The sequence below is a fragment of the Scyliorhinus canicula genome, chromosome 1, assembly GCF_902713615.1.
Source record: "Scyliorhinus canicula chromosome 1, sScyCan1.1, whole genome shotgun sequence".
Taxonomy (NCBI): Eukaryota; Metazoa; Chordata; class Chondrichthyes; order Carcharhiniformes; family Scyliorhinidae; genus Scyliorhinus; species Scyliorhinus canicula.
In genome coordinates, this window is record NC_052146.1 from 117,622,341 (window position 1) to 117,649,421 (window position 27,081).

At 49.2% G+C, this 27,081-nt stretch overlaps 1 long non-coding RNA gene across 1 annotated transcript in view; it reads right to left on the reverse strand.

The window, feature by feature from the left end:
* The window catches only part of LOC119977554, a 71,532-nt gene extending 45,634 nt beyond the window's left edge, over positions 1–25,898 (reverse strand). Inside the window, exon 1 of the long non-coding RNA XR_005463219.1 lies at positions 25,788–25,898. This is a non-coding gene — a long non-coding RNA (uncharacterized LOC119977554). The remainder of the gene's footprint in view (positions 1–25,787) is intronic.
* Positions 25,899–27,081: the final 1,183 nt, after the last annotated feature.

Consider the following 27,081-nt stretch of genomic DNA (forward strand, 5'->3'; position numbering starts at 1 on the left):
TTATATAGCACCTTTCATGATATCAGGACTTTCCAAAACGCGCTACAGAAAATGAAGTGCTTTTGAAGTGTGGCTAGTATTGTCATGTAAGAAGCGTAGCGGCAAATTTCCACACAAGTTGCCACCCATGACAATGTTATAATGACCAGATAATCTGTATTAGTCACGTTGGGTAGCTGATTAAATGTTGGCTTGGACACTGGGGTGAACAACCTTATTCTTCTTCATAACAATGCCATGGAATCTTTTACATCCTCCTGATTGACCAGATGGGCCTCATTTACTATTTAATCCAAAAGAAAGTGTGCGGGATTCTCCGGTTTGCCAGCCACATTTCCCGGTGTGGCGCACCCCCGCCAGCACCGGGGTTCTCAGTTCCTGCAGCCGGCCAATGGGGTTTCCCATTTTGGCCACCCCACGCCGTTGGGAAATCCTCAAGTGTGGTGCGCTGCCGGCAGACCGGACAATCCCCCCGAAGGAGAATCTCTGGTTAGGCAGAAGGCCCTCATTACTGCACTAGGATCAATAGTCTAGGTGATGCGCTCAAGTCTTTGAGGGGGAATCCACAACCTTTTCCAGCATATTTAAGATTAGAGCAAGGATGCTACCTTTAGACTCATGGTGCAGGTCAAGGAGCAGAAAATGAAGCAGGGTCCTTGTTTAATATTTGTATCCTGTGGCCACTTTGGAAACAATGCTGGATTCTTCATTAGCCGGTGCCAAAATCGGGAAACGAGATTGGGTCAAGAATAGCCTCCGACACCGAAATTGTGGTAGACGACAGTTTGACGCCAAATCGGGATTCTCCAGCCCCGCAAATACGATGTTAACGCGGCACCCGCTGCGCAGCCTGAAAATACAGCAGGCATATCATTAGCGGGGCGAACGCTCGATTCCCCGGGGTCTCTGCGATTCACCACCTTGGATGGGCCATTTTCCCAATGTCACCACATCATGCAGCGACTGTGCTACCATACAGAGGGTCTGTGCCACGTCAGCCAGTGACTGGGTCACGTCTCTCGGGGTCTGCCTGGCCAATGCCACCAACGTTCTCAGCAATGGCCTGCTGTGACTGGGCCATGCTGGGGAGCGCCGCTGCAATGTCCAGGTGGCTCTGGCACATGGCTGCCTGTGAGAGGGCAGCCCTGTCCTGGGCCTCGGCCTCCACCTGCACAGAATGCCCCAGGCCTTGCACACTCTGCCCCATATCCGACACCGCTGCCCCCATTGCCTCCACCACAGACACCACCCTTGCGATGTCGGCCTGGGTGACACGCATGACCGGCACCACCCCGTGCTCCTGCACGGGGATGGACTCCTCCACCTTTGTCATCAGGTGTTGAAAGCCAGCTGTCATCCCCTCCTGTAGCACCTTCACTATGGGCGGCACTGGATGTTCCAGGAGCCTGGGACCCATCTGGGCGGCAGCTGGTTCCTGGGGCCGGCCTGCCCTCCGACCGTCCTGCCTCTCGGCTGCTCCTACCTCCACCTGTTGGACCAAACCGACTGTGTGGTGCGCACCAGATGGTATCCCAGGAGCCTCCTCACTAGTGTGCCCATCCGAGGTGATAGTCTCTGGGCTGGTGTAGGGTGTTGGAGACAGCTGTGACGGATAGTCCGTGTCATCCTCCAATCCGGATGCCGGGGTGTCCTGAGTCTCTGGCAGAGGGCTGGTGTTCCGGCTGCTCTCCCTGTCAGTGCTCTGCCACCTGGGGGGCACCGTCTGTGGCACTGGTTGGGGGCGGGGTTCTCCCGATGGACTGGGCCCATCTCCGGCAAGTCCTGTAAGACACAAGACGGTGAGGTGAGGCAGTCGGACGGGAGTGATGGGAGGGTGAGGGGGTGGGGGGGGGGGGGTGTGAGGGGTGAGGATGTGGGGGGATGAGGAGTGAGGGGGGTGTGGCGGAGTGAGGGTGATGGGGGTGTGGGACATGTGTCATGAGGATCCGCAACTAAGCAGGGGTTCTAACTTCCACGCCCGCCGCTGACCTCCGCGTCGGCGACTTCCCTCTCCTCCGGGCCACCGACCATGCCCAGTGCCCTCTGCTCGGGCACGGTGAGGGGACGCAGCAATGCTGGTCCCTCTCCTGTCTTCTCCCTCTCCATCTCCTGGGGGGTGTGGGGCAAACACAAACAACAACACCTTTATACAGTCCGGCGCACGCAGCCCATAGGTAGATGATGGCAAGAGAGGCCAGAGCGACTGGCATGGGTGCAGGTATGTGGGGCAGGGTGAGGGTCTGGACGTCCCTGGGGGGAGGAGGGGGACCGGGTTACATGTGTGTGAGGGGTTAGGGGGGTTGGTGCCATGCCTACTCACACTGACCACCCTGAGGAGGTCGTGCAGTTTCTTCCTGCACAGGATTTCAGTCCGGACGACTTCGCCAACAGTGTTGACCGTGTCTGCCACCCGCGCCCAAGCATGGTGAACGGCGGTGCCTCCCGGGCCGGGGTACAGGATTATCCGCCTCTCCTCCACGACATCCAGGAGGGTCTCCAGCTCTGCGTCGCGGAACCGTAGCGCTATTCTCCCTCCAGCCATCTTGTTGGCTGCGACTGTGTGTGGGTGAATGGATCGTTTAAGTGTGGCAGCAGCGTGTGAGCCTCATGTGCTACAATCACGGACCCGACGAATACGGCGCCGTTTTGCCTCAAAACGGATACGTTTCACGTGACGACGGTGCTAGCCCCTTTTAAGTTGCTGAATTGTTGCACCTGTTACGCCGTTTTTGCCATCGTAAAAGTCCACAGTTTTCACGCCGGCGTCAGCACTTAGTGTCAAAATCGGAGAATCCAGCCCAGGATGTGTAGTTGTTGAACATAGAACATACAGTGCAGAAGCAGGCCATTCGGCCCACTTAAGCCCTCACTTCCACCCTATCCCCATAACCCAATAACCCCTCCAAACCTTTGTGCTCACTAAGGGCAATTTATCATTGCCAAACACACTAACCTGCACGTCTTTGGACTGTGGGAGGAAACCGGAGCACCTGGAGGAAACCCACGCAGACACGGGGAGAACGTGCAGACTCCGCACAGACAGTGACCCAGCGGGGATTGAACCTGGGACCCTGGCGCTGTGCAGCCACAGTGCTAACTACTGTGCTACCATGCTGCCCCTGTTGGATGAAAACAGGAGTGGGATTCCCTGTACTAACTCTTATTAAAGCTCACTATACAAGGACCAGAGATTCCCTGGAGTTTAGGAAATTGAGAGGTAATCTGACCAAGGTCAATAAAACAATGAAGTGATTATGATAGAGAGAAAGCATTTTGCTTGGTGGGAAATTCAGAACAAGCAGTTGTGGGGGGATTTTGTACCGCCCCCTAGTGCGTTTCTCAGTGACCCATCTGATCCTGCCACAGTCAATGGGATGTCATGTTGAGTCCACCCCCCCCAGCCGCCAGGAAACCGCGCAGGGGTTTGCTGTCAAAAGGATGGAAAATCCCTTCCCCCCACCATCTTAAAATTAGATCCAGTTCTTTTCGGGTGGAATCAGTAAGGACTGTTTCACAAAGAGGATAATGGATATCGGGACCTCTCTCCCTCAGCAGGCTGTGAACAGAAATTTTCAAGACTGGGATTTCTAGGTTTTCCAGCTACTCCTAAAAAAAAAGTATCTCTTGGCCTGCCTTTTGAAATTATTAATGGCAGTTATCCAATCACAGAGCTCTCTTACTCTATTTATCCATGTGACACAATAGACGGGGTATACCGGCCATGCTGTGCCCCAACGAGAATGTGATGCGGCCGTTAGATGCCGGGAGAAGGCTCCCGTGGGCTTCCCGGCAGCCAGTATGCCTTGCGAGATCTATCCAAATCTCGCAAATTGTCGCCATCAGGATCTCCCCCACAACGTTCGTGACCACGCCTCGCATGCTTATGTCGGTTTTAAACCCGTTTAGGTGTGCTGACCCAGGATCTACCTGGTTCCCAGAATCCAACGGCCTTCTCAGGGAGACCCCAGCCAGGCACCACTCAGTACTGATCCATACAAATGCCGACCCGGTGGAACAGTGCTTGGGGGTCACCCAGGCCATCGTACACTAGGTAGTCGCCTGGTCCATCATGCAGGATACTGCCAGGATGGCAGAGGCCAAGATGCCTGGCTGGCACCACAAAGATGGCAGGAGCACTGTTAGAGTGTCAGTGCCAGAATGCCCAGGTGCCAAGGTGGCACTGCCGGGGGTCAGTGCCCGGGGGAGTCATGCCCATGAAAGGAGGGTGGAGAGGGTTATAGAACATAGAACAGTACAGCACAGAACAGGCCCTTCGGCCCTCGATGTTGTGCCGAGCAATGATCACCCTACTCAAACCCACGTATCCACCCTATACCCGTAACCCAATAATCCCCCCCCCCCCCCCCCCCCGCCTTAACCTTACATTTTTTTTTTAGGACACTACGGGCAATTTAGCATGGCCAATCCACCTAACCCGCACATCTTTGGACCGTGGGAGGAAACCGGAGCACCCGGAGGAAACCCACGCACACACGGGGAGGACGTGCAGACTCCGCACAGACAGTGACCCAGCCGGGAATCGAACCTGGGACCCTGGAGCTGTGAAGCATTTATGCTAACCACCATGCTACCGTGCTGCCCTCGCAAGGCATACTGCCCTATGAAGGGAGGGAGGACTGCAGTGCTGCCTCTAGAAAGTTAGGTGGGTGGTGGTGTTCCTGGAAGGGTGGCCCAAGAGGGTACGTGGGAAGGCCTGGAAAGGAGACACGCTCAGCGACTCCAAAGAACAAAGAAAAGTACAGAACACGAACAGGCCCTTTAGCCCTCCAAGCGTACGCCGACCATGCTGCTCGTTTAAACTAAAATATTCTACACTTTCGGGGTCCTTATCCCTCTGTGCCCATCCTATTCATGTATTTGTCAAGATGCCCCTATCGTTCCTGCTTCCAGAACCTCCTCCGGCAGCAAGTTCCGGGCACCCACTACCCTACCATAGCGGGCTGTCATCATTATTATTTGGGGGTTGATGAGACCATCAATTCACAAGACACGTGATTGGAAGTGAACAGTGGTTTTAATAGTCTTACAACTGAGCCTGCCTGCGACAAGATGAACTGGCAGCAGGCTCGCGACTGCAGATCTTTATACTTCCGGTTAGTGGGAGGAGCCATGGGTGGAACCATGGGCGGAGCCAAGGGTGGAGCCCAGAACAAACTCCTCATCTCCCCCTATGGGCAGAGCTGCACAACGGCTCATATACAGAGCTCATAAGGACACAATACATATGATACAACACAGTGTGAATTACTAGGTTTATAATTCACCACATTCACCCCCTGTAAAAAAAAAAAATCAAGTCTGGCGGGGGTGATGGGTCTACAAATTGAGCCGGTCCGGCGGCCGCGTCGTCCTTTGGGATCGGCGAAGCACCGGGGTTGCAGCCTCTTCTGGTGGCTGGGTGGTGACGGTCGGTGAGGATGCGATGGTGGACTCTGGGGGTGATTCTGTCCGAGCTTCGTACCCGACTGGTTCGACTGGCGACGGGGAGTGCCGGAAACCCATAGGCGCGGGGGCGTGGAGCACGGGAAGTGAACCTGTAGGTGCGGGGGCGCAGGGCGTGGAGGGTTGTGCGGGGTGTAGTGTGAGGGGTAACTCGGAGGTAGTAGTGGTGGGATTGGATCCTGCAGGCGCCAGGTCCCAGAGGGAAACAGTGTCCTGACAGCCGTCAGGGTATTCGATGAAGGCATATTGGGGGTTCGAGTGGAGTAGAAGCACTCTCTCTACAGTTTTGTGTGCCCGGACGTGCTTCCGGAGGAGAACCGGGCCCGGTGTCTTCAACCAAACTGGGAGCGAAACCCCCTGGTATGCCCCTAGAATAAACAAATAGCCATTCGTGAGGGGTCTAGTTGGTGGCTGTCATAGGAGGGACCTAATAGCATGGAGCGCGTCGGGGAGGACCTCCTGCCAATGGGAAGGCGGGAGATTCCTGGACCGGAGGGTCAGTAGGACGGTCTTCCAGACTGTCGCGTTCTCCCTCTCCACCTGCCCGTTCCCTCTGGGGTTGTGGCTGGAGTCCTGCTCGAGGCGATGCCCTTGTCGAGCAGGTACTGACGCAGCTCGTCGCTCATAAAGGATGAACCCCTGTTGCTGTGTACGTAGCTGGGGAAACCGAACAGGGTGAAGATACTGTGCAGGGCTCTGATGACTGTGTGGGAGGTCATATCGGGGCACGGGATAGCAAAGGGGTAACGGGAGAACTCGTCTATGACGTTCAGGAAGTACACATTCCGATTAGTCGAGGGGAGTGGCCCTTTGAAATCGATGCTTAGGCGTTCAAAGGGCCGGGAGGCCTTTACCAGGTGGGCCCTGTCTGATCAATAGAAGTGCGGTTTGCACTCTGCACAGATCGGGCAATCCCTGGTGATGGCTTTCACCTCCTCTGTGGAGAAAGGCAGATTTCGGGCTTTGATGTAGAGGGCGAGCCGGGTGACCCCCGGGTGGTAGAGGTCATTGTGGATAGCTTTCAGGCGGTCGTCTTGTGCGCTGGCGCACGTGCCGCGGGACAGGGCATCTGGGGGCTCGTTGAGCTTCCTCGGTCGGTACATGATATCGTATTCGTAGGTGGAGAGTTCGATCCTCCACCGTAGGAACTTATCATTTTAAATTTTGCCCCTTTGTGAGTTGTCAAACATGAAGGCAACTGATCTTTGGTCGGTGATGAGGGTGAACCTCCTACCTACAAGGTAGTGCCTCCAGTGTTGTATAGCCTCCACGATGGCTTGTGCTTCCTCTTCGACTGAGGAGTGTCGAAGTTCCGAAGCGGAGAGGGTTCAGGAGAAAAAGGCGACTGGTCTCCCTGCCTGGTTTAGTGTGGCTGCGAGAGCGACCTCTGAGCCATCGCTCTCTACCTGGAAAGGGACGGATTCATCCACCGCCCGCATGGCCGCTTTGGCGATGTCCTCCTTGATGCAGGTGAAGGCCTGGTGAGCCTAATCCGATAGAGGAAAGAGTGTGGCCTTAAATAGTGGGCGGGCTTTGTCTGCATACTGAGGGACCCACTGGGCATAATACGAGAAGAATTCCAGGCACCTTTTGAGGGCCCTGGGACAATGAGGGAGAGGGAGTTGTAAGAGGGGGGTCCGGGTCGGGGCCCAGGACTCTGGTTTCCACGACATAGCCGAGGATGGCTAGCCTGGTCGTGCGGAATACGCGTTTCTCCGTGTTATACGTGAGGTTGAGTTTCTGGGCAGTCTGGAGAAATCGATGGAGGTCAGCGTCGTGGTCCTGCTGATCATGGCCGCAGATGGTGACGTTATCCAAGTACGGAAACGTGGCCCGCAGCCCGTACTGGTCCACCATTCGGTCCATTGCTCGTTGGAACACCAAGACCCCACTCGTGGCGCCAAAGGGAACACGGAGGAAATCAAAGAGGTGGCCATCTGCCTCGAACGCCGTGTAGTGGCGGTCCTCCGGGCGGATTGGGAGCTGGTGGTAAGCAGACTTCAGATCCACCGTGGAGAAGATGCGGTACTGGGCGACCTGATTCACCATGTCTGCAATCCTGGGGAGGGGATACGCATCAAGGAGCGTGAACCGATTAATGGTCTGGCTATAGTCCACTACCATTCGGAATTTTTCCCCGGTCTTGACGACCACCACCTGAGCTCTCCAGGGACTGTTACTGGCCTCTATGATCCCCTCACGTAGGAGCCTATGGACCTCGGTTCTGATAAACACCCTCTCCTGCAGGCTGTACCGCCTGCTGCGAGTGGTTACTGGTTTGCAGTCCGGAGTGAGATTGGCAAAGAGTGGAGGGGGGGTCGATTTTTAGCGTCGCTAGACTGCAGATAGTGAGCAGAGGTAGGGGCCCGCCGAAGCTGAGTGTGAGGCTTTTGAGGTTACACTGGAAGTCGAGTCCCAGTAAGAGTGGGGCGCAGAGTTCAGGGAGTACGTATAGCAGGAAGTTCGAGTAGCTGGCGCCCTGAATCGTTAGGGTCGCGACGGTGCGCCCTTGGAGGTGAACAGAGTGTGAGCCCGAAGCGAGGGAGATAGTTTGCCGTGCAGGGAAAATAGGAAACGAACAGCGTTTTACCAGATCTGGGTGTATGAAGCTCTCGGTGCTCCCGGAGTCGAAGAGGTACAGTGTACTGTACCCGTTGATTTTAACAGTCATCATCGAGTTGCGGAGGTGTTTCGGACACGACTGGTCCAACGTGACCGCGCTGAGTTGCGGGTAGTCGGCTCGATCAGCTGTGCTGCCAAGATGGCCGCCCCTGTGGATCGCAGGTGGCGGGCGACGAGGAAGATGGCGCCCAAGATGGCGGCCCCCATGAGTCGCACGTGGCCGGCCGCGTGGAGGAGGGTTGCCAAGATAGCGGCCCCCATGAGTTGCACGTGTCGGGTGGGGGCGGAGTCGGCATACAGGCCGCAGCATTTCGGGGCCTGCGGGCCTGCAAGTTTTGGGAGCGAGTGCTCTGGGCTGCGGGAGAGTTTGGAGTGGGGGATTTCTTTGCCAGGCATAGTGTCCTTTGCGACCGCAGCTGCTGCAGGTCGATTTGCGGGCCGGGCAGTGCTGCCGTGGGTGTTGGGGCTGCCCACAAAAATGGCACACTGGGGCTGCGTAGTGAGTGGGTGGCTGCACGGCGCAGGCCTGGGGCAGTCGCTGGGCGGGGGCCCAAGATGGGGTCGCTTGGTCTGCGGGGAACGAGGTGAGGCTGCGGAACGAGCCCTCCATGGTTGTAGATAACTCTACAGTGTCCTCCAAGTTCTGGGCCTTTTTTCAAGCAACCGTTGGCGCACATAGAACATAGAACATAGAACAGTACAGCACAGAACAGGCCCTTCGGCCCTCAATGTTGTGCCGAACAATGATCACCCCACTTAAACCCACGTAACCCGTATACCCGTAACCCAACAATCCCCCCATTAACCTTACACTACGGGCAATTTAGCATGGCCAATCCACCTAACCCGCACATCTTTGGACTGTGGGAGGAAACCGGAGCACCCGGAGGAAACCCACGCACACACGGGGAGGACGTGCAGACTCCACACAGACAGTGACCCAGCCGGGAATCGAACCTGGGACCCTGGAGCTGTGAAGCATTGATGCTAACCACCATGCTACCGTCAAACATAGTTTGACCTGACCCCTGCCACGTACACATCTCGGACAGCGAGCTCCATATGCTGGTCGGCTGATACAGCTTGATAATTGCAGTCCCAAGCTAAGGCTTTTAAATCACGCAGGAATTCGTCCAGCGACTCCGCGGTGCGCTGGCGGCGGGTCGTAAAAATGTGGCGCGCGTAGACCTTGTTGCTGGGCCTCACGTACATTCGATCGAGCATGGCTAGGGCCGTCGTATACGAGATAGTGCTGTTAAGTTGAGTAGAGATACGGTGGCTCACCCTTACGTGCAGTAGGCTGAGTTTTTGCTCCTCCATAGTTTCTGAAGTGCTTGATTCAGCCAGGTAGGCCTTGAAACATCTGAGCCAGTGTAGAAAGATTTCTTTCGCCTCTGCAGCCTGCGGGTCGAGTTCTAGTCGGTCAGGTTTGAGGGCTGATTCCATAGTCGTTTTCTTCAAGTTTCCTAAGGCTATTAAATTGATGAGACCATCAATTCACAAGACACGTGATTGGAAGTGAACAGTGGTTTTAATAGTCTTACAACTGAGCCTGCCTGCGACGAGATGAACTGGCAGCAAGCTCACGACTGCAGAAATTTATACTTCTGGTTAGTGGGAGGAGCCATGGGCGGAGTCAAGGGTGGAGCCCAGTACAAACTCCTCATCTCCCCCTATGGGCTCGTATACAGAGCTCACAAGGACACAATACATATGATACAACACAGTGTGAATTACTAGGTTTATAATTCACCACAGGGGTGCATGTGGTATGCCCATGTGTGTGTGGGGGTGGCATTGCCCATGGGTGGGGGGGGGGGGGGGGGTGGGGGAACCCACAAACCTACTTAGAGATTGGGGCACCCTTTCAAAATAGTGGCCGGATCTCTGAGGAACCAGTCTGAATAGTAAGTTCACTCCCCCCGTGATAAGAATGATTTTTTGGGGGGGGGATTTTCACATCCGATATTTGACAATTTGTTTAATATTACATATTTCTAGTTTGATTGTTAAGTTACAGGTGTCGTACCCGCGAGTAGTATTTTACAGAAAGTAGTCAGGTTGCGGGTTTAGTTTATACAAGAAAACTAAAAGAGGTACCTGTTTTGACAATAATAATAAAGAGAAAAAAGAAGAAAATCAAACAATGTCACCCGAGTGCGAACAGAATAAGTCCACTGTACATATTTACAGTATCTCTTTGGTGGCTGTGTAATTTATTTGGCCATTCAGCCTCTGCTGCATTGCCAGCTGTTGGCCCTGGTTTGTACTTTGTCATTTGTTATTATGTTCTTTAGTTTTCTTTTTGCCCTTAGGTTTATCCCCTTGTCTCTGCGGCCCTTGCATCTCATGGTCCTCTTCTGGCTTTTTAATCCCCTTCTGCCTCACTGCCTGCTCCTCCCCCACTTATTTTTGCTAACCATGGCTTGTCTGTTTCTCCCAGACCTCTCCCCCCGCACCCCCACACCCCCCCCCCCCCCTCCCCCCCCCAAAGCTCTATTGGCTGCTGGCTACAAACAGGTCCTGGAACAAGTTGGTGAATGGCTTCCACGCCTTGTGGAAGCCCTCTTCCAACCCCCAGATGGTGAATTTGATTTTCTCCAGTTGGACAGTATAAAGGGAGTTCTGCTGTGTGTGTCTAACCTGTGGTACGCCAGCCCCGGGAGTATTTAATGGGGCAGTGCAGAGGGAACTTTACTCTGTATTGTAACCTGTGTTGTATTCCGTCACAATGATTGGGTGCCAAATGGGAGAACATTTTCAATCCCCAGCCTAGATAGATACTAAACTTGAATTATCCATACATGTTAGGTCTGGACAAAATTTTGTTGTCAATCAGCAGATTAACCTGACCAGGATTTCACTGACTATTTTTTCATTATATTAATTTTGTACTTCCTAGTTATGATTAGAATGAGTGAAAACTTTTTCTTTGTTTTATAAATTTAGAGTAACCAATTCATTTTTTTCCAATTAAGGGGCAATTTAGCGTGGCCAATTCACCTAGCCTGCACACCTTTGGGTTGTGGGGGTGAGACCCACACAGACACGGAGAGAATGTGAAATCATAATGAGGCCAAACTTTGCTTTACTTTCCAGGGGAGTTCATTATAATACTGCAGCAATAATCTAGGATTCTATCCCTCAACTGAACTCTTGGCTCAGTTGCCATGGCATGGTCCTTGTCTTATACTTGTGGAGAGGTGGAATTTACTTAATATTGCTTGTCAGCGCACATGGGTTTCAAAAATTAAAGCCGGGAAAAGGTGTTTTTGGTGGCTAAAATAGATCATTTATTTAATACTTTTCATAGGTGTCTATTTTTGAGATCTGACTGGTCTTGGGAATTGTAACATTTTCTTCCATGTTTGGCATCCAATGTCAGGATTAAATGCTCCCGGATCAGGCAGAATTCCTGCTCTGCCTTAACAATATACTTTGAACTCAAGCAGACAAAGCAAAGCCATTGCCAGAGATTGGTATTTCCATTTAATCCTTCAGCATTATTATGGCCTATCTGAGCGAGATTACCAATTCAGTGCAAAATGAGTATCAGGTTAAAACTCTACATCCTTGCTCAACAAGTTAAGAATATTCCAATTTGGCTTGCATTGTCAACGTGTCTCAGTTAGTAGCACTCTGGTTTCCAGAGTCACTCTGCCCAAACACCACGAAAGGCAATGAAGCATAATCTAGGCAGACACGCATGACTCCTTCCTAGATATTTGTTCTTCCATCTCTGACTCGTGCTCCCAATGCATCCCAGTCGTTGTGCTGGGTTCACAGAATCGTCCCTTTGGAATGGAATGGTCAAAAAGTGATCCTGGAACAGCTTGAGTAGGAATTAGTGCCAAATTCTTTTCATGTGCAGTCCTAAAGCGGGCAAACTGTCAACATTTCTGGGCGAGAGAACCATTTTCATGATGGAAGAATTGGAATTCAGCTGACTAGAAACCTCAGGTGGGTACATTAACTATTTATATGTGTTGTAAAACTCCAGGAAAATGTGGCTTTTCTAGTGTCAGCTATTACACAATGTGCATTGTGAATCATCAAAGATTCAACAGAGAGTGCAACAAATGTGACACTTCATTTGGAACATGTACAAAGCCTGTGCTAATCTCCAGGGTTTTCAAAACTCCTCCAGTTGATGGATTTTCAAGAAATTCAGGCAACTCCCAATGGCAAAAGGGTTTCAGCTTTCATATTTATTCTGTTAGAATAAATATTATCGTCACGTTGGGCAGCACGGTAGCGCAATGGGTTAGCACTGCTGCCTCACAGCGCCGAGGTCCCAGATTCGAATCCCGGCCCTGGGTCACTGGCCGTGTGGAGTTTGCACGTTCTCCCCGTGTTTGCGTGGGTTTCGCCCCCACAACCCAAAGATGTACAGGATAGGTGGATTGGCCACTCTAAATTGCCCCTTAACTGGAAAAAATTAACTGGGTACTCTAAATTTATTAAAAATAAATAAATATTGGGCGGGATTCTCTGATCCTGAGGCTAAGTGTTGACGCTGTTGTAAACGCCATCGCACTTCTCAACGGCGTCAACATGGCCCTAGGATCAGCAATACTTGCCCCTACAGTAGGGCGCTGGAGCGGTTCACGGCCATGGAATGGGCGCCGGGGGATGCGTGCATGTGCAGTAGGACCGGCGGAAACCCACGCATGCGCAGTCCCACCAGCGTGATTTCTGCACATGCACAGTGTCTCCCTTGTTCGCGCCGGCCCCGAGCCAACATGGCGCAGGAGTACAGGCGCCGGCGAGGATGAAAGGAGGCCGGGAGACAGAGAGGCCGACCCGCCGATCGGTGGGTCCCGATTGCAGGCCAGGCCACATCGGAGACCTCCCCCAGGGTTGGACCCCGCCCCCCCCCGCACAGGCCGCCCCTGGACTCTTCAATGCCGAGGTGGTCCTGCCAGCTCAGAGCATGTTAGAGCGGCGGGACTCGGGTGTTTGTTTCCTGCCGCTCGGCCAATCCGGGCCAGTGAATCATCGTGGGGGGGGGGGGGGGGGGGGGGGGGGTAGGAACGGCCCCTAACTGGTGCCGCGTCAACAACACCAGCCCCAATGGTGCCGATTTTCCACTGTTCCCAGCGTCGGGGCAGCGTGGCGCAATTCGCACGGTCCCCTGCCGATTCTCCCCACCGTCACGTTGCACTTCATCATGTCGCATTGAAGATACCCTCGCCACAGTTTCAGCGCCACAACAGTAAACCACCCTCTTGTCATTGGTGCCATTATCTTCATGATAATGCTACCAACGCTGGCACTCAGAAATCTCAAACACCCATTGCAAGGAAGTCACAACATAAAACCAGGTATTGTTTTTATTTTTTCATGAGATGTGGGAGTCGCTTGCTCGGCCAACATGTATTGCCAACCCCTGGTTGCCCTTGAACTGGGTGGCATGGTCAAACATTTTAGAGGGCAGTTAAGAATCAACCATATTGCCATAGGTCTGGAGTCACATGTAGACTAGACCAGGTGAGGATAGAGGATTTTGTTCCCTAAAGGACATTAGTGAACCAACTAAGTTTTTACAACAATCACTGATAGTTGCAGTTGTAGTGGCCATGCAACTATTTAAATTCCCTCCCCGCCTCTCTCCCTCCATTCTCTATCTACTCTCATCACTTTCTCTTCCTATCTGTCGACCTGTCTCTCACCCTCTCTCTTCCTCTCTCCACCTTCTCTCTCTATCTTTTTCAGCTCTGGGACTTGGGTTGAAACTGAGACAGTGACTGCCTTCATTTCCTAGAGAAACAAAAATTACATTTATTCAACACCATAATCACATCCTCAGGCAATGCCAAAGAACAATTAACATATGAGACATTACTCGTTGAGCTATTTGCTTTGGGGGTAAACACAGACAAGTTGCAAATGGTAAGATCATGCAATAAATAAACAACTAAATAATTTGTCTTGGTTGAGGTAAGATAGTTGGGACCACATTGCTCTGCTTTGAATAGTACAACACTGTTACTTATATCTACTCAAGTAGTCATAGTTCCAGACCAGAAAACTGTATCTCCGTAACTTTGTGTTTCCCAAAAAGAGCAGAATAGAAAGGTTCAGAAGGAACTGCAAGCCAATGGCAGCCTTTTACCAAAACTGGAGGGATAAAGAAAGATTTGTTATTATAGAGCAACTTCAGTCATCTCAGGACCTGCTGCTTTTGCCTCCAATGAATTACTTTTTTGAATTGTTGTAACGCAGGAAATGGGACGGCCTAGTTGAGCACAGATATATCCCACAAGTAGTAACTTGATAACAAGCAGACAATCTGTTTTAGCATGAGGGATAAATATTGACAGGATTCCAGGGAGTGTTCCCTTGTCTTCAAAGAAGTGTCATGTGATATTTTACATTGACCTGATAGCAGTGGCGGACTGGGTGTAAAAATATTGGTTGCCAGGAAACAAAGGGGGCCCACCCACAACTACAATGCTATCATTTAATTTTCATAACGAATAAATAACATTTTCAAAAAATACATATGGAAAAAAGGGTACAATTAAAATTTTTGTGGGAAAAATGTGTATTTCTTAGTAATTACAGTGTACATGTACTGTACATATTACTGGTAGTAGATACCAAATGTAAATACAGAATGTTATAATTGATTTTTTTTATTTATTTTTTTAAATTTTAAGTAATTGGTTGATATTTTTAAATAGTTTACTGCACAATTTACACATTAACAGATAGTTCAAAAGCACAATAGAGCATTGCATGCAGTCCACTATATTAAGAGCAATCGTTTGTGTTCGCTAGATGATTGTGCAAATCTGCCAATAATTGCTTCTGCATACAATTCATCTAACAATTCCTTTTCAATGGATAGCAACATGTATGATTCCAAATTCTCCTCAGACAGAGAATTTCTTAACCTTGTCTTTATGATCTTTAGCTTTGAAAATGTCCTCTCACATTGGACTTGAATAACTGATAGTGCGCAGATGACTTTATAAAGTTCATAAAGGTTATCATATGCCTTGTCATGAAGTCTGTTGGATGTCAGAATTTTTAGTACACACGATGGGCAAGTGCTGCAAATTTTACAATTGTTGCAACTGGAATCCATATTCTCACCATCATTAAGCAATGGCTTTAATACATCAAAGTTTGAAGCAAAGGAAAACAATTCCAATATTACTTGATCTTTGCTGATTTGTGGAAACAGCTTAATAATACCTTCCAATGCTTCATCTTCAAGGCCCTTCTCTGCAATAGTTTTAAACTTTGCTGGGTCCAAGCAGGACAAATCTTTATACAACTGTTTGTGTTGTACAAAGCGTGATTCTAGTGACTGGACAATGCGATCCATTATTACGTTAAACACATTTACTCGAAAATCAGCTCGAGAATCTGAGGAATTTCTTTCATCATCAATAAGCTCATCTGCCATTCTTTTCTTCTTCCTCTGCCTCTTAACTGGCAATGCTGTTTCCAACGCATCAATTTCCAATGTTTGATTTTCATCCATACTCATCTGTGAAATCCTGTCATTACATTTATTTACAAATTCCAAAGCCTTGCTGTGAACGTTATCAAATGTTCTTGTCTGTTCCTTCAACTTTGTTGTAGCTGAATCTACCAAACTCCATGCAGTAAACATATCTAAACCACTTGTCTGTAGATAACTTGATAACGGGGTTGTAGTTTCAAATATATACAAGTAAGTAAATGCTGTCAATATGGTTTCAACTTTAAAAGACTTTGAAGTAAACCATTTGCTTCATGTTTTGTTTTTGCATCAAACTTTTCTGAATCTTGTATCATTGATAAGCATGTCAATATATTTACGAAAGTACTGGCAGCGGCATCATCAAAAAGTCCAAATATAGTTGTTGCTGCATTGGATTTTCCTGTCCATCTGGTCTCACCAATTAGCTTTAATCGTTTCATTTTTTTTCTTGTCCTAGATGTTTTCCAACAACTTCTATCCATACAGCCATTCTCTTTTATGATGCTTTCACAAAAGTTGCTATATTCTGGAGCAAATTGAAAAAAGAAACTGCAAGCACACAACATTTAGTTGTTTCAGTTATCACCAAATTCAAGACATGGGCATAGCACCATATATGAACATGTTGATCAGCCACATCAGCAATTTTACTTTGTAAACCATTATACTGGCCATGGTAGCTTGCAGCGCCATCTGTGTTATCAGATAAACATTTTTGGGGGTAAATTTTAAGATGCTGTAATGTTTCAATCAATAGATCAAAAAGTCCCTGTCCTGTACCATCATTACTTGGCACAACTGAAAGTAGTCGCTCCCAGATAATACCTTTAAGCACATACCGAATAATAATGCTAAACTGATCGATGGATGAATTATCTTGTGTTGAATCAACCTGAATAGAATAATATTTTGCTTGAGAAACTTCATGACTAATTCTTTCTTGTATCATATTCTTCATAATTTTGATTAACATGTTTATAGTTGTTTTACTCAGTTATGTAACAAGTCCACCACGGCCTTTACTTTGAGCCTTTCCTTGTTGCTCTAATCGTTTGATTCTTTGTTTAGACTTGTTTTGCACTGCAGAAACGTGAGCTGCCATAATAGGGTCATATTTTGCCATCAACTGCACTGTAGCTAAAAAATTGCCATGATTCAAAACCTCATTATCTAGAGTGTAGGCCGATTCATTTCTGTGACCTCGAAAAGGAAGTGCTTGCTTGCCTAACATCTTTATGATGTCTATAATCCTCATGACAATACTTCTCTGCTTCAATACTTCTTCTTTCCTTTTAATTAGTGATGCTGCAAAAAAATTATCTAAGGTGCCATCATTAACCACACTGATATATTGCTGAGCATTTCTGACATGTGTTGTTGTCGATTCATGTAAAGTCAAGCTCTGGCTAACACGCCTGTAGTCACTAAAGCCACGTACAAAGGGTGATGGATTACAAGTGTTGGGAAACTCAAAGGCTAAGCAGTATGAACAATATAAGCATCTATTTTCTTAGCCATTTTCTTGGGACTGAGTCATTCATAATTTTCCTCTCATACAAACGAGCATCAAACGGCAGATCATCAAGTGGCTGAAGTGGATGTTCAGCAAAAAACTGTTTTGCTTTGCTCGTGATGGATATTGGAAGATTCCAGTAATTGATCTTTCATTTTCTTGTGTAGGTTCATTTACAGGATGGTCTTCAGAAACCAAGTCATTTATGCTTGAAGGAATATCTGATTCCCTGTCATTAGTTGAAGCTATGTGTTCAGATGTTGCAACTACAGGCAGTACAGATACTGGAACAAGGAAGCCAGAAGAAATATTGGGCCTGGGTTGATTAGTAATGGATGCACTTGTATTTGTCTCTACATTTAAAGTAGCTCTTCTCTGTTCTTGTAACTCGCATGTCATTGCATCATCACCATGAGCATTGTTTCTTGCTTCTTGATTATTTGTTTCAGAACTGGATATTTATGTGGATTGTGCTTGCGGTATTATAAACTCTGTAACAGGCCTGCATCACTTGACTGATTCCTTCCTTTCTGCTTCTTTTTGTTCTTTGCATTTTAGTGACCCAGGTTTATGCTTTTTCTTTTCCATGCTGGTAGGGGTAATATTCCTGAAACTTAATTAAAAATAGCCCACATTGGGAAAAATGAATGTTGATGATTGCAAGAATAACTTGAAGGAACGCCAGATAAACCCCTACTTGATAAAAAATATAAAATAACTTACTTACACTTCAATAGGCTATGTTCATTAGTCAATACTACTGGGGCCTATGCAGCTTCAGAAGAGGAGACAATCCACTGTCCAGTGTTCACACCAGCAAGCAACTGAGACAACTGTTGAAACTTAGAAGTTTGGTCCGACTATAGTAAGACATTAAGAATGGTCCCACGACCAAAGTTAACATGTCCAGTTTGATACCAGTGTAGTGTTACAAGTCGCAACCCTTTGAGTTTACCGATCATGGCTTATCACTTCAATATCTTTGACCTCATGATTCACGGTCAAAGGTACCGCTTCTCCTTTTTGGTGACCTCACGACCCTATGTGCTGCTTGATATCCTTTCAAGTTGCCGACCATCTCAAATCACGAGCTGTAACTTTATCTTTAAATTCACACACTCTTGCTGAAAACGTGGATTTCCAACTATGTCCGACCCGGGTGAACCAGCCCCCCCCCCCACTCCTTTTCACATCCGTTTAACACTGCTTCGTTCCTTCATACACTGAGTGATTATTTGTTTGTTTCTTTATTGCATTTTTATTTGGTATTGTTCTTTTTAAAAATGTTTTATTAAGTTAGAATACAAATCTCAGGAAAGAAGTTGGAGATTTATTTATCTAATTAATTATAATTTTTAAGGGCCCTTCAGAGATTCACGGGCCCCTTCTTGGCTCTCCGGGCCCCGGACCGATGTACCGGCTGAACCAAGACTACTGCTTGATATCCTTTGAAGTTGCCGACCATCTCAAATCACGAATTGTAACTTTATCTTTAAATTCACACACTCTTGCTGAAAACATGGAGTTTCCTTAATTATGCCCGACCCGGACCCCCCCTATTCCACATCCTTCCACTACCTCCCCTACGTAGTTCCTTTTCATGCACTGCTTATTTGTGTCCTGTTCTCTTTTTTTTCTTATTCCTTTTTATTACTAAAACAGTTGTCTGTGTTTGTTTCTTTATTGCATTTTTATTTGATATAGGGGGCCCATTTCATCAGGGGCCCACTTGCCATCGGGCAAGCTGACACCCTGGCCAGTCCGCCACTGCCTGATAGGGCAGCTAGTTAACATCCCAGCTGAAAAGTGGCACCTCCATCAATGTGGCACTCCCCTGGTATTGCACTGGTATATCAGCTGAGATTACCTCTGGAGTAGTATTTGAATGCACAATCTGGGCAAGGTGTGAATTGACCAGAGCACTGTAAAGTTTGAGCAACATATTTTCTGGCTTGTACTTGACAGTTTTTAACAATCCTCCAATCCCCAGTTCAATTCTTGTCATTTTTGGAGCTTTTGCTGTCGACACCTTGAACATCCATCACAGTCACATCTTCTGACCCGAGTTTAGATATCACACAAAGGAACTGCTTTTCTCTCTTAGTGTCTTGTGATGGAAGAGCTGTGTGGCAGGAGGGACAGTTTTATGAGAAGTTGGATTGTGCTGTTTTATCAGGTCTTTGATTAGCCTCTCAATGCTGCCAGGCTATTTCTGTGCTGCAAGATATTAGATTTTTTACTACTTTGTTCTTGTGTTTCTTTCACTTTCTCTCTGTGTCTTTGACAGAAGTTAATGCACTTCCCTGAGGCTGTTTAGTGGTGGTGGGCATTTAAGTTGAGCAGGAGGGTGCAGATAGAGACCCAGCTGCATTTCTGTATCTGTCCCGATTACGTCTGGGTCGGAAGGCTCATGCACGGCCTTCATGTCTGACTCCAGCTGAGGCCCTTAAGTGGGCAATAAATGTCCACCAAGGGGTCTCACATGCCATGTGCTGTTATTCACCCAGCAGCAGTGAGGTTTTGCCACATGGATAGCCCAAGAGGAAACCCTGTTGAGGCTACTTGTGGGCTCCCAGGGACGGTCCCTTGTTCAAAGGTACTCAGTACCTAATAGAGGGACTCAGCATTGGGAGGGGGGTGGATTGCTGAGAACTACCCCTCTTCCTTTTCTGCTGATCACTTCCCTCCTGCAACCCCCACCCCATGAATCCCCTCTCACCGTCCACTCACCCATGCCTAGGCCCAGCAGTGCCTGGGCCTTTGGTGGGTGTGCGACCAAAACAGCCACCAGTTCACCAGTGGCACTGCCGAGGAAGGAAGAGCTGCAGCTTCTGATCTGCCAGCAGCTCTCCGGGAGAAGGACTTCCATCCCCAAGGTCCTTGATCCTGGGGAAGGTCCACCATTACCCATGTTTACTACTTTATATCCTGCCTTTTATTTTTCTGTGTATGCTTGTGTTCTTCTCTCCATCCTTTTCTTTGCCTCTCTCTTTCCCTCTTTACCTCTTTCTTTGATTCACCTCTTCCAGTGCCTCCTAATTCTCATTCTGTCTCCCTCTTTCATATTTCTCTTTCGTAGCCTCCCTCCCTTTTCCTCTGATGTTCTCTAGGTTTGCTTTCTTATCTAGCTCCCATTTATGTATTTTCCACTCGACCTCCCTCGTTTCTTTTTCCGCTGTCTCTCTTTGTCTTCTCTTCCCATTCTCACCTGTGGCTCAGATGGTGATGCTCTTGCTTCTGAGTCAGATGTTTGTGGGTCATTTAATGCAGCACTGACCTAGGTGTGGGACCACGATGCGAGTTCCCATAAAATAATTCCCCCTTCAACACTGAGCTCTGCTGTTTCCATCAAAAAAGCCTTTAACTCAATGGGCTGTTTCCGGTGTTGACCACCATATGGAACAATATGGGGGACTTTGGACAATAAAAGGTCTGTTTGTGTCCACTCACGTATTTGGGCCACCATGATTGGCAATGTATCTATGAAGTTCAACGTGGCTGCCACTTTGTTGGCTTTGAGGCAGTCGGGGGTCATGTTGGCAGCAGAAGCCTCCTCAGTGCATGCGCGTTTTTTTCTGTGTGCCTGGTTGGTGCTCGAAAGCGTATTCATACGTGGCCTACAAGAGGGTCTATCTCTGGATACGGGCTCACGCAATGGGCGGGACAGCCTTGTCCCCCTTGAACAGTCCCAACAACGGTTTGTGGTCCGTCAGTATTGTAAACGGCGCCCATACACATGTTAATGGACCTTTTTGACTGCAAAAACTATGGCCTATCCTCCTTTCTTAATTTGTGTGTAGCTTGTCTCTGCTGTGGCCAGCATTCTGGAGACTCTCCACTCCATCTTTACCCATACACTGCACCAATGCCATATGGCACGGCATTGCACGTGATGAGTCGTGGTTTGGCAGGATAGTGGTGCGTTAGCAGGCCAGATGAAATTAGTTTTGTCTTCTCTTGAGTAATGCCTCTTCCTGTGGCGCTCTCCACACCCATGGCTGCTTTTTTTAAACAGGATGTGCAGGGGGGACGAGCAAGATTGTGAGGCCAGAGTTGAATTTTCCATAATAATTCACGAAACCCAGAGAACGTCGCTCAGTTGTGTTCTCCGGCATGGAGGCCTTTTGATCACTTGCACCTCACTTCTACTGGGTGTAATCCAACCTGTCTATGAGGTACCCTTAGTATATTACCTCCCTGGCGAGAAAAACACACTTCTCTCTTTTGAGACGGACGCCGATTCTGAAAAACAGCGGAGTACCTTGTCCACGTTGCTCAAGTGTTCTCGCTGTGTTGTACCCATTGCTGATAATCATCCAAATAAACCGGCAAACACAGCAGAATGCTTTTCATTATGGGCTTGAAAATAGCGGAGGCCGACAATACACCGAAGGTCAATCTTGTGTACTCATAAAGGCCTTTGTATGTTTATGGTTACGTACTGTCTTGAGTTTGGGTCTAATTCTAGGTGAAGGTAGACATGACTCATGTCAAGCTTGGTAAATGAATGACCTCCAGCCAATTTTGCATCCAAGTCATCAATGCGTGCCATCAGATACCTATTCAATCGGGAGGTCCTATTCACTGTCAGTTTATTGTCGCTGCAAAGTTGAACAATTTTGTCCTGTTTAAGGACAGGGACTGCTGGTGCTACTACTTGGCAAATTATAATGGCTGAATGATCCCAAGCCCTTCTAGTCAGCTGAGCTCTGCCTTAACATTCGCCAGTAGTGCATAGGGCCTGGAAATATTTAGGCTGTGCTTCAGAGTCAACATAAATGTTTGCCATGGCTCCCTTGATTTTCCTCAGCCCGGTTCGGAAAACTTTGGGGTATTTTGAATCACTTGTCAAGAGGAAGAAGGAGGCTTATGTAAAGATGAGACGCGGAGATTCAGTTAGGGCGCTTCAGAGTTACAAGTTAGCCAGGAAGGAACTAAAGAGAGAGCTAAGAAGAGCCAGGAGGAGACATGATAAGTCCTTGGCAGGTAGGATCAAGGAAAACCCTAAAGCTTTCGATAGGTATGTCAGGAATAAAAGAATGATTAGGGTAAGAGTAGGGCCAGTCAAGGACAGTAATGGGAGGTTGTACATGGAGTCCGAGGAGATAGGAGAGACGCTAAATGAATATTTTTTGTCAGTATTCACACAGGAAAAAGACAATGTTGGCGAGGAGAATACTGAGATACCGGCTACTAGATTAGATGGGATTGAGGTTCACAAGGAGGAGGAGGTGTTAGCAATTCTGGAAAGTGTGAAAATAGATTAGTTCCCTGGGCCAGATGGGATTCATCCTAGGATTCCCTGGGAAGCTAGGGAGGAGATTGCAGAGCCGTTGGCTTTGATCTTTCTGTCATCATTGTCTACAGGAATAGTGCCAGAAGACTGGAGGATAGCAAATGTTGTCTCCTTGTTCACGAAGGGAAGTAGAGACAACCCCAGTAATTATAGAGCAGTGAGCCTTACTCCTGTTGTGGGCAAAATCTTGGAAAGGTTTATAAGAGATAGGATGTATAATCATCTAGAAAGGAATAATTTGATTAGGGATCGTCAACACAGTTTTGAGAAGGTCGTGCCTCACAAACTTTATTGAGTTCTTTGAGAAGTTGACCAAACAGGTGGACGAGGGTAAAGCAGTTGATGTGGTGTATATGGATTTCAGTAAAGCTTTTGATAAGGTTCCCCACAGCAGGCTATTGCAGAAAATATGGAGGCATGGGATTGAGGGTGATTTAGCGGTTTGGATCAGAAATTGGCTAGCTGTAAGAAGACAGAGGGTGGTGGTTGATGGGAAATGTTCAGCCTGGAGTTCAGTTACTAGTGGTGTACCACAAGGATCTGTTTTGGGGCCACTGCTGTTTGTTATTTTTATAAATGACCTGGAGGAGGGCATAGAAGGATGGGTGAGTAAATTTGCGGATGACACTAAAGTCGGTGGAATTGTGGACAGTGCGGAAGGAGTTGCAGGTTACAGAGGGACTTAGATAAGCTGCAGAGCTGGGCTGAGAAGTAGCAAATGGAGTTTAATGCAGAAAAGTGTGAGGTGATTAATTTTGGAAGGAGTAACAGGAATACAGAGTACTGAGCTAATGGTAAGATTCTTGGTAGTGTGGATGAGCAGAGAGATCTCCGTGTTCATGTACATAGATCCCTGAAAGTTGCCACCCAGGTTGATAGGGTTCTTCAGAAGGTGTACGGTGTGTTAGCTTTTATTGGTAGAGGGATTGAGTTTCGGAGCCATGAGGTCATGTTGCAGCTGTACAAAACTGGTGCGGCCGCATTTGGAGTATTGCGTGCAGTTCTGGTCGCCGCATTATAGGAAGGATGTGGAAGCATTGGAAAGGGTGCAGAGGAGATTTACCAGGATGTTGTTTGGGATGGAGGGAAGATCTTATGAGGACAGGCTGAGGGACTTGAAGCTGTTTTCATTAGAGAGAAGAAGGTTAAGAGGTGACTTAATAGAGGCATACAAGATGATCAGAGGATTAGAGAGGTTGGACAGTGAGAGCCTTTTTCCTCGGATGGTGATGTCTAGCGCGAGGGGGACATAGCTTTAAATTGAGGGGAGATAGATATAGGACAGATGTCAGAGGTAGGTTCTTTACTCAGAGAGTAGTAAGGGCGTAGAATGCCCTGCCTGCGACAGTAGTGGACTCGCCAACATTAAGGGCATTTAAATGGTCATTGGATAAACATATGGATGATAATGGAATAGTGTAGATGGGCTTTAGATTGGTTTCACAGGTCGGCGCAACATCGAGGGCCGAACGGCCTGTACTGCGCTGTAATGTTCTAGTGTCTATTTTCCCAACACCTCGTAGAGGCCTCCAGTACTCATCTGAAAAATCCCCTGCCAATGTAGGTGACGGCGTTGCAGCCAATCACGTCCTAATAGACTAGGGCCGTGTCCTTTTACCACAATCAACGGCAGTCTTACAGATTGCTACGCATAAATCACCAGGGTCATCGTGGCCCCAGCTACAGGCAGTAGTTCCCCGTGTAGGCTGCTAGTCTTGCCCCCATATCACATAAAATCAACTGATGTACTCCTGACTGAATTTTCTTTTAAACGTTTATTTACCGATGACCGGGACTGCAGCTCCCAAGTCTAATTCTATTATAAGAGTGTCCGTTTACTTGAATGGTGATCTGGGGCGAAATTCTCCGACCCCCAGCAGGGTCGGAGAATCGCCTGGGGCCGCCGAAAATCCCGCCCCCGCCGTGGCAGAGATTCTCCGCCACCCGGGAATTGGCGGGGGCGGGAATCACGCCCCACCGATCGGCGTGTCGTCCGCGCCGATCGGCGAGGCCCCTGCGGCGATTCTCCGGCCCGCGATGGGCCGAAGTCCCGCCGCTGGGAGGCCTCTCCCGCCGCCGAGGTTTGAACCACCTCTGGTGGAGACGGAATCGGCGGCGCAACCGGGCCCCCGGGGTCCTGGAGGTGGGGGGGGGCGCAGGGCGATCGGACCCCGGGGGGTGCCCCCACGGTGGCCAGGCCCGCGATCGGGGGCCCCCGATCAGAGGGCGGGCCAGTGCAGTGGGGGCACTCTTTCTCCTCTGCCGCCGCCACGGCCTCCGCCATGGCGGAAGCGGAAGAGAATCCCCCACCGACGCATGCGCGAACCGGCGAAGGCCTTTTGGCTAGCCCCAGCGCCGGGACTGAAAGGCCGCTGGTGCCAGTTTTGGCGCCAGTCGTCGTGGTGCCAACCGCTCCAGAATGGGCCTAGCCCCCAAAGGTGCGGAGAATTCCGCACCTTTGGGGAGGCCCGACGCCAGAGTGGTTGGCGCCACTCCCCTACGCCGGGACCCCCCGTCCCGCCAGGTAGGGGAGAATGCCGCCCCTGAATAGGGCAACTGTGGGTGCCGCAATGCAGTTCAACTACATGCATTCGTCATCGGTGGGCTCTGGGTTGAAAAGGTGGCTCTGGGTTGACACCTACCTCGGCAGGGGAGACAGGTCTGTTGGCCACCCTGTAGCTTTCAATCCCTGCAAATTCTCCGCGCTCCCCACATCATCGGAGGTCTCCCTCTACGGATTTGGGAAACCAATTTCACCTAGTCATTGAGGTCCTGGCCTCACCAGTGGTCACCCCAAGACGGGGATCCGTGTATTACTAATCTGGGGGGGGGGGGGGGGGGGGGGGGCGATGAACGCCGGGAGGGGGTATGTCCCACATAATGCACTTAAATCACTTGGAGTTCCTGTACTCCATTTTTTGCACTTTCTCTTGAGAGTGATATTTCTACGGCCTAACGTCTAAGGTCTAATAATGGCTTGGCCAATAACCTTCGCTGGGTCGCCATATTATTCACACATTAAACCAAACAGTCCCGCAGCATCTGGGAAGGGAAGGGCCACAATCACAAAATTCAGCTAGTTTTCGCAAACGCGTTAAGAACTCGGTAACAGGCTCCCTTGGAATCTTCTCAGCTATGTTACATCGGTAACATACGATGACCAACGGTTTGGGGTCATAATGGTTTGCCTCTAAATGTCCTGGAGTCTGGGGCTGTGAGGTATATGAGGCTTTTTATCACACTGAAGGTGGGGGCTCCACAGACATGCAAGAATATTATTGTCTGTCACTCATCACTTGTCACAGCATTGGCCCTGATAAAGTAGCATATAAACTCTGTGTATTGTGTCCAACCTTCCACTCCAGCATTGAACACATCAAGTCTCTCATAAACGGCATTTTGAAATCAGTGCAAACCTTATTCTGGCATTGCGATCGGAAATGATCATCTTCCAACCGTGTCTTCCATCAGCTAGTGACGTCGACTGTAGCTCCACTTTTACCCTCGTCGCCACTTTAATGGCCACAGAGGAGACTAAACAAGAGGCGTAAAAAAACTTATTTTATTACAAAGTAAACCATATGCAGTATGCTTCAGGTTCCAGTTGGGACTGCTCATAGTCGGCTGGCGTTTATGCAAGTGTCCTTTTACTCCCCGTCCCTTCAGTGGAGAAGCTTGTATTCTATGGGGTTCACAGGCAGGCTTGTGCAGGTTATAACAATGCTGAAGTATATCAGTCCTCTCAGTTGGATATTAAAGATCCCACGATACTATTTCAAAGAAGAGCAGGGGAGTTATCCCTGGTGTAATGGCTAACATTTATCTCTCAATCAATATTGCTAAAACAGAGTGGGCGGTATTCTTCCCCCCCCCCCCCCCCCCCCCCCCACGCCGGGTGGGAGAATAGAATCGCCAGGGCGCCACGCGAGTCGCGCCGGGCCGCTCGGAGAATCGACGCTCGCCGTTTGAGGCAATTCTCTGGCCCGGATGGGCCGAGCGACCGCAACAACACGACAGGTTCCCGCCACACTGGGGGTGGGGGGGTGGGGGGGGTGGGTGGGGGAGGAGAGGGGGGTTCCTTCACTGGGGGGGGGGGGACTCCGATGGGGTCTCTCCCGCGATCGGGGCCCACCGACCGGCAGGCCGACCTCTCTAAAGGAGTACCTCCTTTCCTCCACCACCCCACAAGATCCATCCGCCATCTTCTTGCAGGGCGGCCTCGGGGAGGACAGCAACCGCGCATGCGCGGGTGATGTCGTTTACGCGACGCCGGCCACGTCATTTACACGCCGCTGCTTTTTACGCGGCGCCAAGGCCCAGCCCGCTTAAAAGACGGGACCCCGCTCCTAGCCCCCCGGGGGCGGGGAGAATAGGGGGCTGGGAGCGGGCTCCGACGCCGGAGTGAAAACTTTGGGAGAATCGCACCCATTATCTTCTCATTATCATATTGTTGTTTGTGGGAACTTGCTGTACACAAATTTGCTGTCGTGCTTCCTGCATGCAACAGTGACTATACTTCTAAAATACTTCCTTGGCTATAATGTGCTTTGAGATTTCTTGAGGTTGTGAAAGGTGCTACTGAAATGCAAGTCGCTCTTTATTCAGTCTGAGTCCCCTGCTCCCCCAGTCCATGAGGCAATAAAGCAGGTTTTGAGATGTTCAAAGTTTCTAAAACTGTGATTACAGTAAAGATTTCCCAAATTTGTGTCT